Source organism: Lucilia sericata, unplaced genomic scaffold (genome assembly GCF_015586225.1).
Source record: "Lucilia sericata isolate MDLA Ls3-8-SP2 unplaced genomic scaffold, ASM1558622v1 Contig000007F_arrow, whole genome shotgun sequence".
Taxonomy (NCBI): Eukaryota; Metazoa; Arthropoda; class Insecta; order Diptera; family Calliphoridae; genus Lucilia; species Lucilia sericata.
Window position 1 is genome coordinate 1692277 of NW_023994048.1, and position 15790 is coordinate 1708066.

At 26.3% G+C, this 15790-nt stretch overlaps 1 protein-coding gene across 2 annotated transcripts in view; it reads right to left on the reverse strand.

Annotated features, from left to right (window-relative positions):
• The window catches only part of LOC119602578 (putative uncharacterized protein DDB_G0282133), a 326929-nt gene extending 311427 nt beyond the window's left edge, over positions 1 to 15502 (reverse strand). For both annotated transcript variants that reach the window (XM_037954179.1, XM_037954171.1), the window contains exon 1: positions 15021 to 15502. The gene's annotated coding sequence lies outside the window, so the exon portion shown is untranslated. The remainder of the gene's footprint in view (positions 1 to 15020) is intronic.
• Positions 15503 to 15790: the final 288 nt, after the last annotated feature.

Consider the following 15790-nt stretch of genomic DNA (forward strand, 5'->3'; position numbering starts at 1 on the left):
ATCCTATAATATAAACGAATACCAAGTTATTGATATCAATAAGTGTATATTAGCAAAGCCCATTAAAAATAAGAATAAAAATCTAAAGAAATTCTTACAGTTTTAAAAAAATTTGTCATCATAAAGTATCAGTTAATACTTATGACACAGAAAAATATAAGAAACATTACCAATTCAAATCGGTGTAAAAAGGGTTAGATAGTTTGATAGTGTTCTAGTTTGTCAGAGGCTGAGGGTTTAATTCTCACCAGAGTCTCAGGCCTGAAAATGTCCTAAGTGTATATCTTCGAATCTGAAACATCCATCTATCAAACTAACCCTTTAGTTGAAAAATAGGTTAAATAAAACTATCACTGTTATACTCCTTTGGCATGTCATCATGAAAGATGTACAAAAGGAATAGAATATGGACATAGTAAGAACTTACATGACACATTATCAAAAACAAAATAAATAATATAATCCTTATTGATACCAAGACAAAATAGTTTGAAAACAAAATAAAAATGTAAAAAACTGTAAAGAAACTTCAATCCTTAGAAAATTAATAGTAACTATATATTTTTCTTCTTTTAAGAATATACATAACATTCAATATTAATATTCACTTATAAAAAAAACACTTATGCCACTCAAAAAGGAATATGAAAAGAACATACAACAATATATATTTTAGATCTCCAGGCCATGTCTAGTTTTAAATAGAAGTTCCAGAAAAGTCAACACTTTTTTTCAGAACTATACTAATGTACATATTAATATCAATGTATGCAATATTCTATACCTATAATCCTTGTAAATGTACAATTTTTCTAGTAATTTATATTTTTTCCTTGACTCTCATACCGTCTATCTCTATCTCTCTCTTTCTCCCACTCACATTATATTCAACAATTTATATATTGTATTTAAATAAAAGGAAAAATCCTTTTATTTTACTGTAGTATTTGGTTTACAGATCATTGACCGTAAATAAATGTTTTCATTCATTGTTTACTTCAATTCATGAATAAATGTGTAAATGTATGTAAAAAGTGTAAGCATAAGAAGAGGGCACAAGTGTGTAAAAATATGAAAATGTATCAGTGCATTTTAAAGTCTTGTCTACATGTACATTGAACATGTGTGTATATTTGTTAGTTGTGTGGTAATGGTATCGGTTTGGTTTGATATTGGTTTTTAATAAAATGTATGTTTTTATATGTATATGAATAGTTTTTTTTTTTTAAATCTTACTTATTTATACATACTTATATACTTATACAATTATATTTCTTTTGAGACATTTTACTGTTTGGTATTTTCAATTAAATTTTCATTAATAACAGTCATTTTCTGGTAATTAAATATAATTATGTGATTACACTGCATACAATATAAATATGTTTACACATATATATACAGAAATATTTTCATATACTTTATAAGTACTTAATAAATATACTTACATATAAGTAAGTATTTGGTAATTATTTAATATTTTTTTGCGTTGGACTTCTTTTCCTCCGCTATTAAGTTCAGGAAACAGGAAGAAACAATGTATTGCCATGGTTGCTTTTCATGTTTGTGTGTTCAGTCATAATTATTATTGAAGTTATTAAAAATGTATTAATAATATTTATTTGTCAAAAGTGAACATTATTAAGGAATCGTTGGGTATTTTATTTTTGTATAAGAATCTTAAAATGACTATAAATGAAAGTTCATTAACGACAAAATAAAATTTCAATTAAGTATATTTTCTTGTTGGTATGTGGTTGTTTAATATTTATATATGAAAGAAGTCAGGTTTCAATTAAATTAAAAATTCAAAATTATTCTTATAGCAAAAATGTTGTATATATAATGAATGATATAAAAATGTATACAAAAACATATTTATGTCGAATGTGATAATATTAACTGGTTGTGTTGGATCTTAAGTATATTCTACACCATTATAGTGGAGAGAGTATTAAGCGTTTGTGCTGATGCTTGTAACACCTTAACAAATTGGTCCTACATCCACCTTAAAGTATACCAATTGGTATATCTTCTGAATCGATAAAGCCATGTCAGTCTGTCCATTCGTCCATCTATTTGTATGTCCATGTAAACTTTGTGCTCACGCAACAGGTCAAGATAATTTGATGTAATTTGGTACATGCTCTTCTTTTGACCAAGGGGCGAACCCTATTGAAAACGGTTGAAATCAGTGGACAAGCCCGCATAAAACCGTACTCTCCGAATAGGGGGCCTCATTTGATCCTATGCTCCCATAGAAAATCCCCTTTAGAAAATGACTTGAAGGTAAAAATGTTACTAGCATTGCGAATTCAGTTTTAATGCGTTATTATTATTACGTACTACAGATTTTTTTGAAATATGAACCATATGTCTAATCCGAGGTCTTCAGAAAAAATTTTTCAACAAACCTAAATACATACGGACAAAAATCGCTTAATCTGGTCGTGAAATTAAATTGAGGAAATTACAAAATTATAACAATTTTACGTACATATACATATGCGGAATTTCGAGTCAAATGACCCAACTATCAAAATCGATGTCTTACGATTTGGATGAAATTTGCACCAAGGTTAGTACTAATATTTTTTTAACTTTTTTTTAAAATGATTACTTACTGGGATGCGAGTAGGATATATGTATATATAAAAAACATTTTAACTCCAAAAGAATAGTTTTTGAGATAAAATATTACTTTTTTTCACATATGCCCCTTCTATTCCACTAAGTGCCCACAAAGCTCTTAAAGGAAATGGTCTAAGCTTTCTTTTGAGTAAAAAAAAAAAACAACAAAAACGTCTAGATTGAAAAATTAGGGGGAAATTAAGTTCCAAATATTGAAAAAAAAATTGATTCTTGACTTAAAAAATATTTTTTTGATCCCACTCGCATCCCATTATGGGACTATAAAGCCCTTCAGAGAAATTGTATAAGCCTTCTTTTAAGTAAAAAAGGCCCATTTTGAAAAAAAAAATTTAAAATATATATGTATATTAAAAAAAATTTTAAATTTTTTGGAAAGAATGCTAGGATCAATAGGTGAAAACTTACACTCATTTGAATAAAACCCTGTATGACCAAAATGTCCAATTTTGACCCCCTCTAAGTCTGGCAGTTCTTGACCGATAGAGCTGAAAATTTGTGTCTGACCTACTATCCAATAGCACTGGTCCAAATTTCTTTAAAATCGATTTTTTGAGTTGGGTCACTTGACATGAAATTGCCCATATAATAAACATGAAATGAAAACATTTTGTAATCTAATAAATTTGTGCTGAAAATTTGTGTCTGACCTACTATCCAATAGTACTGGTCCAAATTTCTTTAAAATCGATTTTTTGAGTTGGGTCACTTGACATGAAATTGCCCATATAATAAACATGAAATGAAAACATTTTGTAATCTAATAAATTTGTCTCATACAAAATTACCATAAACTTTGTACGAATACGAAATAATAGTCGTACCTCTATAGTACAAACGCAAAGAATATATATACATATAAGTAAAGGATAAATAAAGAAATTAATAGTTATTAAAAATATAAGCTTAACATAAAATTTTAATGAAATATATAACAAAATAAATCTTATTAATTAGAAAGTTTTACACTCTTAGGTGTCAGTAAAGTAGGTTAAAGAAGTTACGATGCACACCTGTTCTTTGGAAATTTGGTAGACAGCAGAAGTTGGATACCAAATTAAATAACAAAATTTTTAATAAAAAGAAATAACATAGAATTATTTTTTATCTGTCATAGTGTTAACAAACATATACATCTGTGTATGGCTGTACTATTGATCGTTGAAAAATAAATACATATACATACATCTACATACATACACAAGTATACATATATCTACATACTTTCATAAATAAAACTATTCAAATATATTTCATATCTGCATACGTGTTTGTTTACCTGTATATAAAAATATACATATTTGTATCCTTTTGTACAAAAAGTATGTTAATGTTTCTGTGTATGCATGCATACACATTTACAATTTGATATTTGATGTGTTATGTTGAGTGCGAGATTTCTGACTTCTGTCTGTGTATGATGCAATTGTGGCTGCAACTATGACGATTATTGTATGTCATCTGAATGTAAAAAGTTTTTTTTTTATTTTTAGTTTTTACATATACGTATATAATCTGCATAAAGTATGTCTGAATTTATGTTGGTATTGGTGTGCGCATTTACAACTAAAATTACATATTTGAATGGTATGCAGGGGAATTCAAACATGTAATAAGCTTAAGTGTATATGTGTGTTTTGGTTTATACAATAAATAAATTCAAACAACAACAAAAATAAAATAGTAACACTTACATTCATAGAAGTTGCACTAGAAAAAAATAGTTACATCCGCATCCGCTTTATTTAATGCTATGTTATTTCGTCATTTCTTCTATTTCATTTTTGTTAACGTAAGTTTGTGTTTAAATAAAAATATTATACGAGGATGGATAAAAATATTATACGAGTGTGGATAAAAATATAAAAAATTTAAAAAAGCAGCTATAATACGAATAAAAAACTGTCTGAAAGATTTCAGTTTTTCTATAATTATTGCTCCCTCCTAATAATAGTAGCATCTAGATGTGAATACAATTACTGCTGTAGTTATTACGTCTGTTTTTGTTTTGTATGAATACGTGCAAATATAAAAATTCCCTTATATGTATATGTATGTTATATATGTATGTGTATGTATGTTATAAACATACAAACAATATGTGTTTCATAACAATTTTCATGACATAGTTTTGCTTAGTTATAGAATTTTTGAGTTTTTATATAAAATATACTGTATGTATGTCTGTCAGTTGTATAATTTAAATTGTATGTTTGTATTCTAATATCAATTCGTACGATCTGATGCAGCTGTTTTCTGTTTTCTGTTTTTCCTTTCTCTTTCTCTTCATGTAAATTTTAATACCATTTTAAATGGTTTATTTAGTTTTGTTTGTTTTCCAAATATAAAAAAATTTTTATAAAACTTAAATTATTCTGTTTTATATACACATATTTTGTTATTCCTATAAAAGGGATTTAGTTATTAAAATTATTTTAAGTACTTTATAATTAGATGTTTTCTGACAATACAAATAAGAACAATAATTGAATGAAGTCAAGAAAACTTAAACACAATTACTTACATACATACATATTTATGAGTGCTTACTGATCGAAATTTTGTTCAATTCACAGTCAAGTTGTATATTGTACCAACTAAAGTATAGTAACAGTGATTGTGAACAGATCTTTGGAGAAAGTCATAAGTTTACGTTCTCAATGAAAAAAACAATCAAAACAAACATGCATAACAATATCAAAAGATAAAAAATCTAATAATATTAGAAAATTTAAACAGGCGAAAAAAACCAAATTAATTTCTTTGAATTTTAAGTTCTTTTATTTTCTTTATACCACTTTTAAACTAATAAATAAATTGTTTTTAATAAATTTTTAGTTTTCTTGTTTTGGTAAACAGTTGTATATTTGTGATTTCAGTTATGACTATTGTAGCAGCTGCTGACATACTACACATACAACGCTACAACATCGGTTGTGAATTGAACAATTTTTAACAAATATATCAAACTCGAGCCATTACAATTTTTTAAGCGAAATACCTTAAATGCTTACTAGGTTAATTTTAGTAAATTATGTATGTTAAATCGAATAAATTCCAATAGTTTTTAAAATTAAATAACATTTTTCATTTAGGTGGAGAAAAAACTTATAGACTGTTTTAAAGCAGCATTAAATAAAAATATAAACAAATCTGTTCTTTAAAACCCTAGATATAGTAGAGAACTTTTTAGATTTAGGAACAAGCACCCACCATCAAAATATGTTTAGTAAAAGAAAGATTATATGTAAGATAGGAGGTGAGTTCAATTATGGACTTATACTCAATAAATATTAAACCATTAATGAGAATTTAAATATTTTGTAGGGGAACTAATACTTGGGATACGATCAATTATAAATCGATCCTCATAAATTTGGTAGACAAATTTTCTTCCATCGGCATGGGATCTATTATTTATACTTTGTGTCGCAAACGGAGTAATAAAATCAACATACATAATCATTTTTAATGGTGGTATGAGTAATATTTATCCACAGATGTATTGTATATTAAGTATACGTACTGGTTTAGAAGTTGAGATGAACCATCATTTTTGATGGTGGTATGAGTAATATTTATCTAAAGATGTATTGTATATTAAGTATACGTAGTAATTTAAAAGACGAGATGAACAGAGATAAATTATATTTTTAGCCAGTCAGAAAATGATCTACATCATATACCGGCGGATAGAGAGGCAGATAAAAAAAACCACCACTACACACACACTATTGGCATTTTTTCAATGAAATTGCACTGAAAAAAATATTTGGTTATTTTTAATTTTGAAGATTAAATTGCATTACTGTAAAATGCGAATATTTATAAACAAAATGTAATCAATGTACTTTAGAATGATAATTTCTTCACATAGAAACAACATTTCTAATTAAAATGTACAAAAGAAGTATGAAACAAGATGAACTTATTTACTTTCATTGTTATGCATTCTAGAAAAAATTATTTAGGGTGTACGTTGTTTTTGTAAATTATGCTCTTGCTTTTGCAAGTTGTTTTTGTTTTTTCAAGTTGTGTTTGCAATTTCTTTAACAAAGCGACATCAACCTACTTTGTTGAATGCTGCCAAGCAACTAAATAAAATATTTGTATTTTTGATGCTCTTGTTTAGAGGTTCGTATGCGATCGTGTTGTGTACATGTAATTTGCCGAAAATCTTCGTTGTCAGAACAATACTAGCGCCGACGTCTGATCTACATACATATGTTCATCAAAATATTCTAAAATTCATATTAAATTTAAAACAATTATTTTTATGATTTGTGTGTAAAATTAAGCATAGACCGAGTTCAATATTTTTAAAAAGTTTAGGCTTATATGAAATGCTTCCGAAGATAAACTTTAGAAAATTTAATAAAATTATTGAAGAACCAAATATAAATAGAAGTGATTACTAAAATCAAATTCTCCTGCATGGGAAAGCGGAAATACATATAAGTTATGTTTAAGCTAAGGAACAACTAAATTGTATTACCTCACATAGGGCGAACAAAATGTACTATTTTGATTTAAAAATCCCCTAGGCTGTTGTATACTAATTGGCTCGGAGTCTGTACACGTGGTTGTTAGGCTAATATAATAAAGTAAACAATATTACCCACACCACTACTTTATACAAATAATTAAATAATTTTAATTGAATTTTTTATACCAAAATCTCACCTATAAGTATAAGACTAAAAAAAACAATATACAGAAAGAAAAAAACAAAAATGTTTTAATATATTTTCCAAAAAAATTAAGTTAAGAGGTCTTAGAAACTCAGATTTGCCTACACTTTGCAATATAATCTACAGTAAATTGAATATTCTATGCTTTTGATCTAAATGAAAAAGGAAAAAAAAAACTAATCTCGTTGTGTTTCTTTTGTTCAGACAACAACGTGTGGTAAAGTATTTGTTGAAGTATTATTTCAACAATAATACTTTTCACGTTATTTAAATGTACAAGTGTTTGTGTATGAATATAAAAATAATAAAAAAAATATTTGCACATACAAGCACATGTAAAGAAAATAAGTGATAGTATATGCATCTGCCATATTTACTTTATATAGATATTCTATATAATACTTCACAACAAATAGCACTTATATATGTAAAAATTTTATTAAAAGAACCATTTAAGTTTAAGCTTTATATGTTAACAAACGTGTTGTGTAAATAAACCATAAGTAAGAAGTAGTAAGGATATTAAATAAGTAAACTTTTTTGGCTTTAAAATAAAACAAATAATTTCACAAGCAACTTTATATAAACTTTCAAATGGAAAATTGTGAACATTTTAGTTATTAAGTCTCAAACATATAGAAAACAGATATGTTAAGTATTTTTAATACCTTTTCTAAAACCATATACATATTCCTTAACTACGCCCCTGCCAACACTTGTTTCATACAATTGAGTTTTAAATGTTTATTTTGGCTTTAGCTAAAGTAAAATAAAACCGTAACAAAAAAATTGTATGGAATGAAAAGGAAAGGAAACGTAAAGAAAAAGATACTAGTATAAAACCAAAGTAATTCACATTCAAATTTTTCAACAAACATTCAAAATATGTAAATATGTATTTACAACCCATATACATAAAATAAATATAAATAAGCAGAGAAAAAATTATAGGGAAACTAAAAAAAGAACAGGATTTTTTAATACTTTTTACATGTTCTTTTTTAGGTTTTATTTTACCTACAATACTACAAGGAGATTTGTGGGCTGTTACAACAACTATTCTTAACAACCGGTGTATTTGTATAAGAATTTAACTTTCTGCATTCAGACGATTAATTTTATAAACCTTTTCTTTTTTTTTTTTTTTTTTGTTTGGGTATTTTTTATACTTCTTGATATGTTAGCTTTAAAAGTTTTTTAGTCAAATATTTGCAACAAATAAAGCAAAATTGTAAGTCAAAAGAATATCAAGCTTGGAAATTTATTAACATACAATCGCATTTTAAGTTAATTAATACATTTATTAATTAAAAACCCTATTATTACATATTAATTAAAATTCACTTTAATTGGTTTATTAAACAAAAAATAGCCAAAATTATATCAAAACTAATAAAATTTTGACAAATTCTTCAATTGCAACATTATTTTGTGAAACCTATTTTTAAACAAATTTCCTAAAAATAATAATAATTAAAGTACTAATTAATTTGGCAATAAGTTAAGGTTTATTACTATTTCAAATATTTCTGCTTTTTTACAAAACAAGTATTATTTTTAACATCAGCATAAAAAAATTATAGAAAAATTTAAATAATTTTTGTTGTTGACTTTCCTTCAATAAAATTAAATATTTAAGTTTTCACTAAAGGATCACCCAACAAAAAAAAAAAGAAATATTTACTTCCTTATATAAAATTCCATTAAACCAAAATGAAATGCTTCTGCAACTGCTCATATTCGTTTTAATATTTCCTCTTTGTTTTTCTTAACCTTATGTACACATATCTACATATTTATATATACATATAGTGTTTTTTGTTAAGTCCATATTAAACTATTTATATAAACAAGAAAATTTATTTATTTGCAAGATTTTATATTTTGTATTTTTCTTTAATATAAGGATTTATATTAAAATTTTTAAGTATGTCCGCCGGAATTACATTTCATATGCAAATCCTTGATGTTTTGTATATTCCTTCCGAAATATAACAAATAAAAAATAAATAAAATAGTTCATGTTTTTTATATAAGTTCTTTAATATGAACACATATACAAATGTATGCTTATGATTGCAAGTATTAACAGTCTAAGTCAAAAATCTTATTTTCAAAAAAAACTTGCTTTTTAAAACCAGAATTGTACAACTATAAAAGAGAGATAGTCGTTACTTGCTTGTGACCATACAACTTTAGTTGACTATGCTGTTATATAAAAGAAATTTAAAACATTTCTTTGTTAAATTCGTATACATATGTAAATAAATACATACATACAAACATGTAAATTTTACATTTGTTCAAACACAAATCACCATTGTTAATATTTATGTAAATATGTCTGTAAGCAAGTCTGTTACATGCATTCAGATTTTACCTTTTCATTTACAGTTTTTGTTGTTGTTGTAATTTTTGTATTAGCATTACTTTACATATGTATTACATTTAGACCAACCACATAGATTTTATGGTAGTATATTTGCATGTATCGTGTTTAGGAATTAAAACAATTTTTTTTGGAGAAAAGAAAACAAGAAATGTGTCTTTCCTTGTGACCTAAATAACCAAAAACTCTTGAATTCTTAAGACATTAATTTAAATTTGGACAATGGCAAAAAAAAACAATATTTGTTCTCTATATTTTTGCAACATTTTTGTCCATATGCAGGCCTACATATATGTATATTAAGAAGGAACAAAAATAAAAACTGATGGTCTCATCGAAAATGAAAATTTATGTCCATTTTAAGATTCCATTTGTGGATTAAAGAATAAAATTGTCATATTTTGAGGTTTTATAAAAGTTCCTTCAAGGTGCATTCAATGTCGAATCAAACATTTGTTTGCAGTTATTAAAGTATTAACAAATTTTAAATTTCAGGATTTTTTTTATTATACCCTACACCACTTTAGTGGAGAGGTTTGTGGGTTTGTGCTAATGTTTGTAACGCAGAATAATAATGGTCCTATACCCACCTTAAAGTATACCAATCGGCTTAGAAACATTTTCTCAGTCGATTTAGTCGATGATTTTCTATTGTCCCAGGGACGAAGCCTATAGAAAATGGCTATGATCGGTCCATTATTTCACCTAGCACCCATATAACTGAACCCCTGAATAGAGCTTGTAAACCTTGTAATCAAACTACAAGTCGCAATTTTGATAATAATTCAATGAAATTTGGCACATAATCTTCTATGGTACAGGAAACGAAGCCTATTGAAAATGGTTAACATCGGTCCATGATTTCACCTAGCCCCCACACAACTGAACTCGACGAATAGGGCTTTCAAGTTCATAATTATGTTTAATATAATCGTATCGAGACAAAAACCTGCAAGAACAAGTTCTATACTAGCTTTGATGACTCTCATGAATTTTATAATTATAAGGTCTCATTTGACCATAGCCCCTATACAAAGCCCCATTCAAAATTTGACCACAATTTTATTCAACAATAAATGGCTTAAGTATATCTGAGACAAGGTACAATTCAACTTAAATGCTTTATTATGAAAACTAAATTAGTTTGTTAAATTGTAGCCCAACCGGAACGGGAATCTCTTCTGTGAAATCTTATAAATTAATTTGACTATTTGTAACAGAAATGTTACACGGGGTTAAGGTATTAAGCTCAATTTATATAATTTTATTATCAATAAGTATTAACATTTAGCTTCCATTTGGGCTCAATTTTGACTTTTGCACAAAATTTAGATATACATATAGAGGTGGACAACCTTTATTTAATCCAACATATCAATTAAGAAAATTACGAATTTCATTCTGATGTCTCATTCCTGTTCCCAGTACGAAACAAATAATCATTTAATACCTGGTTTATCAAGAGGGGTTTATAAGGTTCTATGACCAATTATGAGTCAGCCGTTACTTTTATAATTTAGTCAATATTCTTATGCTGAATTTCATCAATGGGGCTATTTAAGCCAAAAATCGAAAGAGTTTATCTTAATGTCAAATATGTATATTATTTGGACAATTTTTTGTCAAGTAACCCAACTCAAAAAATCGATTTGGATGACATTTACACCAAGGTTAGTACTATTGGCCAGACGCATAATTTCAGCTCTATCGGTCAAGAACTACCAGCGTTAGAGGGAGTCAAAGTTTCAAATGAGTGTAAATTTTCACCTATCAAAATTTACTTTTTTTGCTCGAAAGAATGCTTAGACCATTACATATAAGAGCTTTGTACTTATTTAGTGGCATGCAAAAGGCATATCTATAAATTGAAATTTCATCCAAATCGGTTTTTTGAGTTGGGTCACCTGACACGAAATTGCCCAATTGCGTCGAACAATTGCGATCTGTAATTTGTTACAATGAGCTTAGTTATATAAATGATAAAATTACTATAGATTACAAAAATACTAAACATTTGACCCCATATTTATTATCAATTTCATATAATAACATATATTTAAGTAAAGCATTTTCTATATCTTATACAAAATTATTTTAAACTTTAAATATTCAAACACTCACTTTCCTTTGATAACATGATGTCTTTGACTTTATTAACCCAAATACCTTTTCATTTTCATACATATTTTCGATATTAAAATAAAGAAATTAAAAGTATTTCTAAATATGACAAACTATTTACAAAAAATAATTACCAACAATGATTGACAATTACACATTTGGACAATAAATTAATTTCTTAATCAATTTCAAAGAATTTGTAAAGTAAAAGTAAATTCCTTTACATTCAATATGTCTATTATTATAAAGAAAACATTTAATATAAATGTCACCTGTAGCGTATAATTAATAAGTTATTAATATCAATAATTATTACGTATACGTTTGTTTGAATAATTATGTTTCTCTAATAAATATCGAATTTATTTTTGTTTGTCTAAATAATTTTAAATATTTAAACGATTTTCAATCATTTTTGAGTAAATAGCATTTTCATTAATTTAAATTATTTATTCACCATAAATTTCTGAAATATTTTTTAAATCTATTTATATAAAATTATGAGTTATAATCTTACATACATGCATTTTTAATGATTTTTCATATTTTTTTCCTCATCATCGTTATTGGTAATTATACCTTATTTTTTGTTTTTTTTTTTTCCTTAACAATATGAGTTTTTAATTATAGTATTATAAAATTTTATATAAAATACATTTTAACACGATATTCATATATAGAATAGACAACAAGTTAATTACTGTCACGAACTTTTATTTGAAAAAATATATATGTATTTACAAAATATGGGGCGCTTACACAATAATGAAGATATATTTATTGTATTTTAGACAAAAATCTAAAAAAATTAACTCGATAACATTATAAATAAATTATTTAGGTGGCGCTTTTAAAACAGGTTTAATAGTTATGAATGAATTTGTAAAAGTTCATATAAAAACTATTTATTTATAAGATGTCCTTGTTGATAAAATTATGATGCATGTTTTTATGTAAGTACACAGAAGGAAAAAGAAATATATACGCCTGGTACCAAATTGACACCAAAGAGTTTGTAATTTTTCAATAACATCTGTTGTCAAAGTATATACATACGTACTACAACACTATGTAATGTTGACAATGTAACGTTGTCAACATTGCAACAATTCGTTGTCGAAATCTAAATTTTAAACACATCCGTTGTCTAAATGTTAACAAACGTGGCAAGCTTACTATAGGCAACAGTTTGCTTGTCAATAGTGAGCTTACCACGTTTGTTAACATTTAAACAAAATTTAGATTTCGACAACAAATTTTTGCAATGTTGTCAACATTACATAGTGTTGTCGTATGTATGTATATACTTTGACAATAAATGATATTGAAAAATTATAAACAGTTCGGTGTCAATTTGGTACCAGGCGTGTATATTTCTTTTTCCCTCTGTGTAATGATATGAACAAATTTCTGATAATATTTCTATCTGAGAGCTAAGAACTGTTTTTATTGAGCCAATTATATTTTAATTATTAACTGAACACAACAACCTTACGATATTGGTTCAAATTTAACTCAACTTATCTTTAGATTTTATGCTCGAATATCATTTGACACATAGTGTTAGTTTTAAAAGCAATCCCTCACTGTTTAGGAATATTTTATAAATCCTGTAGTCCTAGAGAGAAAATACTAGCTCTTCTTACAGATTTGTTTAGAATTAAAATCGGTCCAGATCATGTCCAATTCCTATCAAGAGCCTATAATCGCCAAATCCTCTTATTTCTTGAAACCCATATAAACTTGACAAAATATCGTTTGAGTTTGGTCAGATAGAGTTTGTAATTAAGATTATATTCTCCTATTTTAGTATTGAGAGAGCCTTGATAGATAAATTACTGTTCGCGTAGATATTATTAGTCGCTAATTAATTTTGAGCTTAATCTCGCCGCCATATCAATTTCGTAAATTTCTGCTTGATAAATTAGCGCAGAAAAATAAGGGTTTTGCTGCGGAATTTTGGATAAATTAAAATTGGCACATAGCTACTCCTTAACGCTAAGCGAGATATTGGAGGTCAAAGGTTACAAAAATCTGTATTTAAAGAATATCTCACTTATTATGCGTCGTACGAGTTTTGATGTTATTATAATTTCTATAGAGAATTGAATTGCCTACATTTTGGTTGAGGAATATTTTCGCATAACATTAGTTGTTTTCGAGCTATAGTGCATTATTTTTTCATTACAATGACATTTTCAAATCTTAATATTTTTAACTCCAATACAGATAATGTCGCAGTTTTCTTTCTTATATTAGCTAAAAGTACATAATTAATTTCACTCTCTGACCCATAATGCAATGTCCGTCTATCCGACAATTTCCAATGGGGTTACAGATCAAAATTATGAATATAATTTGAAAAAAAAATGGTGGACATAATCTGCAAAGTCAGGAATATATTTCCACCAAATTTCATTTAAATCAGACTACGACTTTAACAAGCTCTAATATAGAAAACCGACTTTAATTTGTATCCAATATTAATACAAACCACTGTGTTTTTGCTCTTTTTAAAATTCAAAAATTGTTACAAAATATTTAAATATAAAGTCTGATTTTAATAAAATTTGGTGGGACTGTGGTGGACAGTGACCACAATTTTTTTCTAATTCTGATCATAAATATCACCTGTAATACTATCAGAAATTGTGGAGAGACAAACATTGCACTATGGGTCATAAAGCAAATGTGAGATAAGAGGTGTAACAGTGTATAAGCATATATTAACTGCTTATGAATAACGTAAAAATTATGAGAAATTTGTACAAATTCAAAAATCAATTTGGCTGAAATTTGCACCAAGGAGGACAGACAAAAACTGCAAAGTTTTTGAGTTAAAAGATTTGTTTAAAAAACCCTGTATGACCATATTGTCCAACTTTGACACCCTCTAACTCTGGTAGTTCTTGACCAATACAGCTGAAAATTTGTGTCTGGCCTACTATTAGTGCAAATTTCATCCAAATTGATCATTTAAGTTGGGTCAAAAGCAACAAAAATTATAACTTTGTATTAAACTAAAAAATACATGAAAAATATTATTTGTTTATATTATTTTATTGTCGTAAATATTTAAAAAATATATTTATTAAAAGCAATACCCCAGCTAAGAATGACAATTTTATATCTACTTTTTTATAAATACTAAAACTATTTAAATTACTTACTTTTTACAAAAATTAAAAAAAAAAATCTGTAATTCGTTAAATTAACAACAATTTCATGAAACAGGTGTTCGTTGTTATAATTTCAATTATTTTAACACTTGCACTACACTATAATTTTATTATTTAATTATGATTATTATTTAAAGGACCAAATTTTTTCTTATATCAATTAATACTATATTTAAACTATTATGGAATATTTTAAGATATTTTTCTTTTCTTTAAGGATATGACTTTTTTACTATATTTGCTAAAGGATATGTACGGGGAGCTATTATTTCTTTGCTAGCTTTAAAATTTATTCATTTTTCTTAAACAATTTATTTTTTTCAATTTGCTTCATCTAAAGTAAACATTTTGACATGACATTTTCATTATAAATTCATCACTGTTGTTTTTGAAATTTTTTTTCTATTTTTCGGTTTTCTTTATGTAAATATTGAATGTGTTTTTTTTTTTTTTTTTTTCTTCTATTTTTATTATTACTGACACATTTTCTTTTATAGATTTTTTAACACGTTTTTAGCATAAATTTTCTTTCACTTTTCATTTTCTATTTTTTCCTCTGATAACTTCAGCTGTATATGTATGTATGTTGCTACAATTTATTAATTTAATTAAATTAATTTTCTTTTTAGCACAATCATAATTTGTTTTTTTTCTGGGATGAAGCAAACAAAATTGTTGATGTCGATTGTGTTAAGTAGTTGGGAAAGCACGTTGTATGGCCTTCATTAGCAGATGATTTTGCTGTTATTTGGCATTAGTTG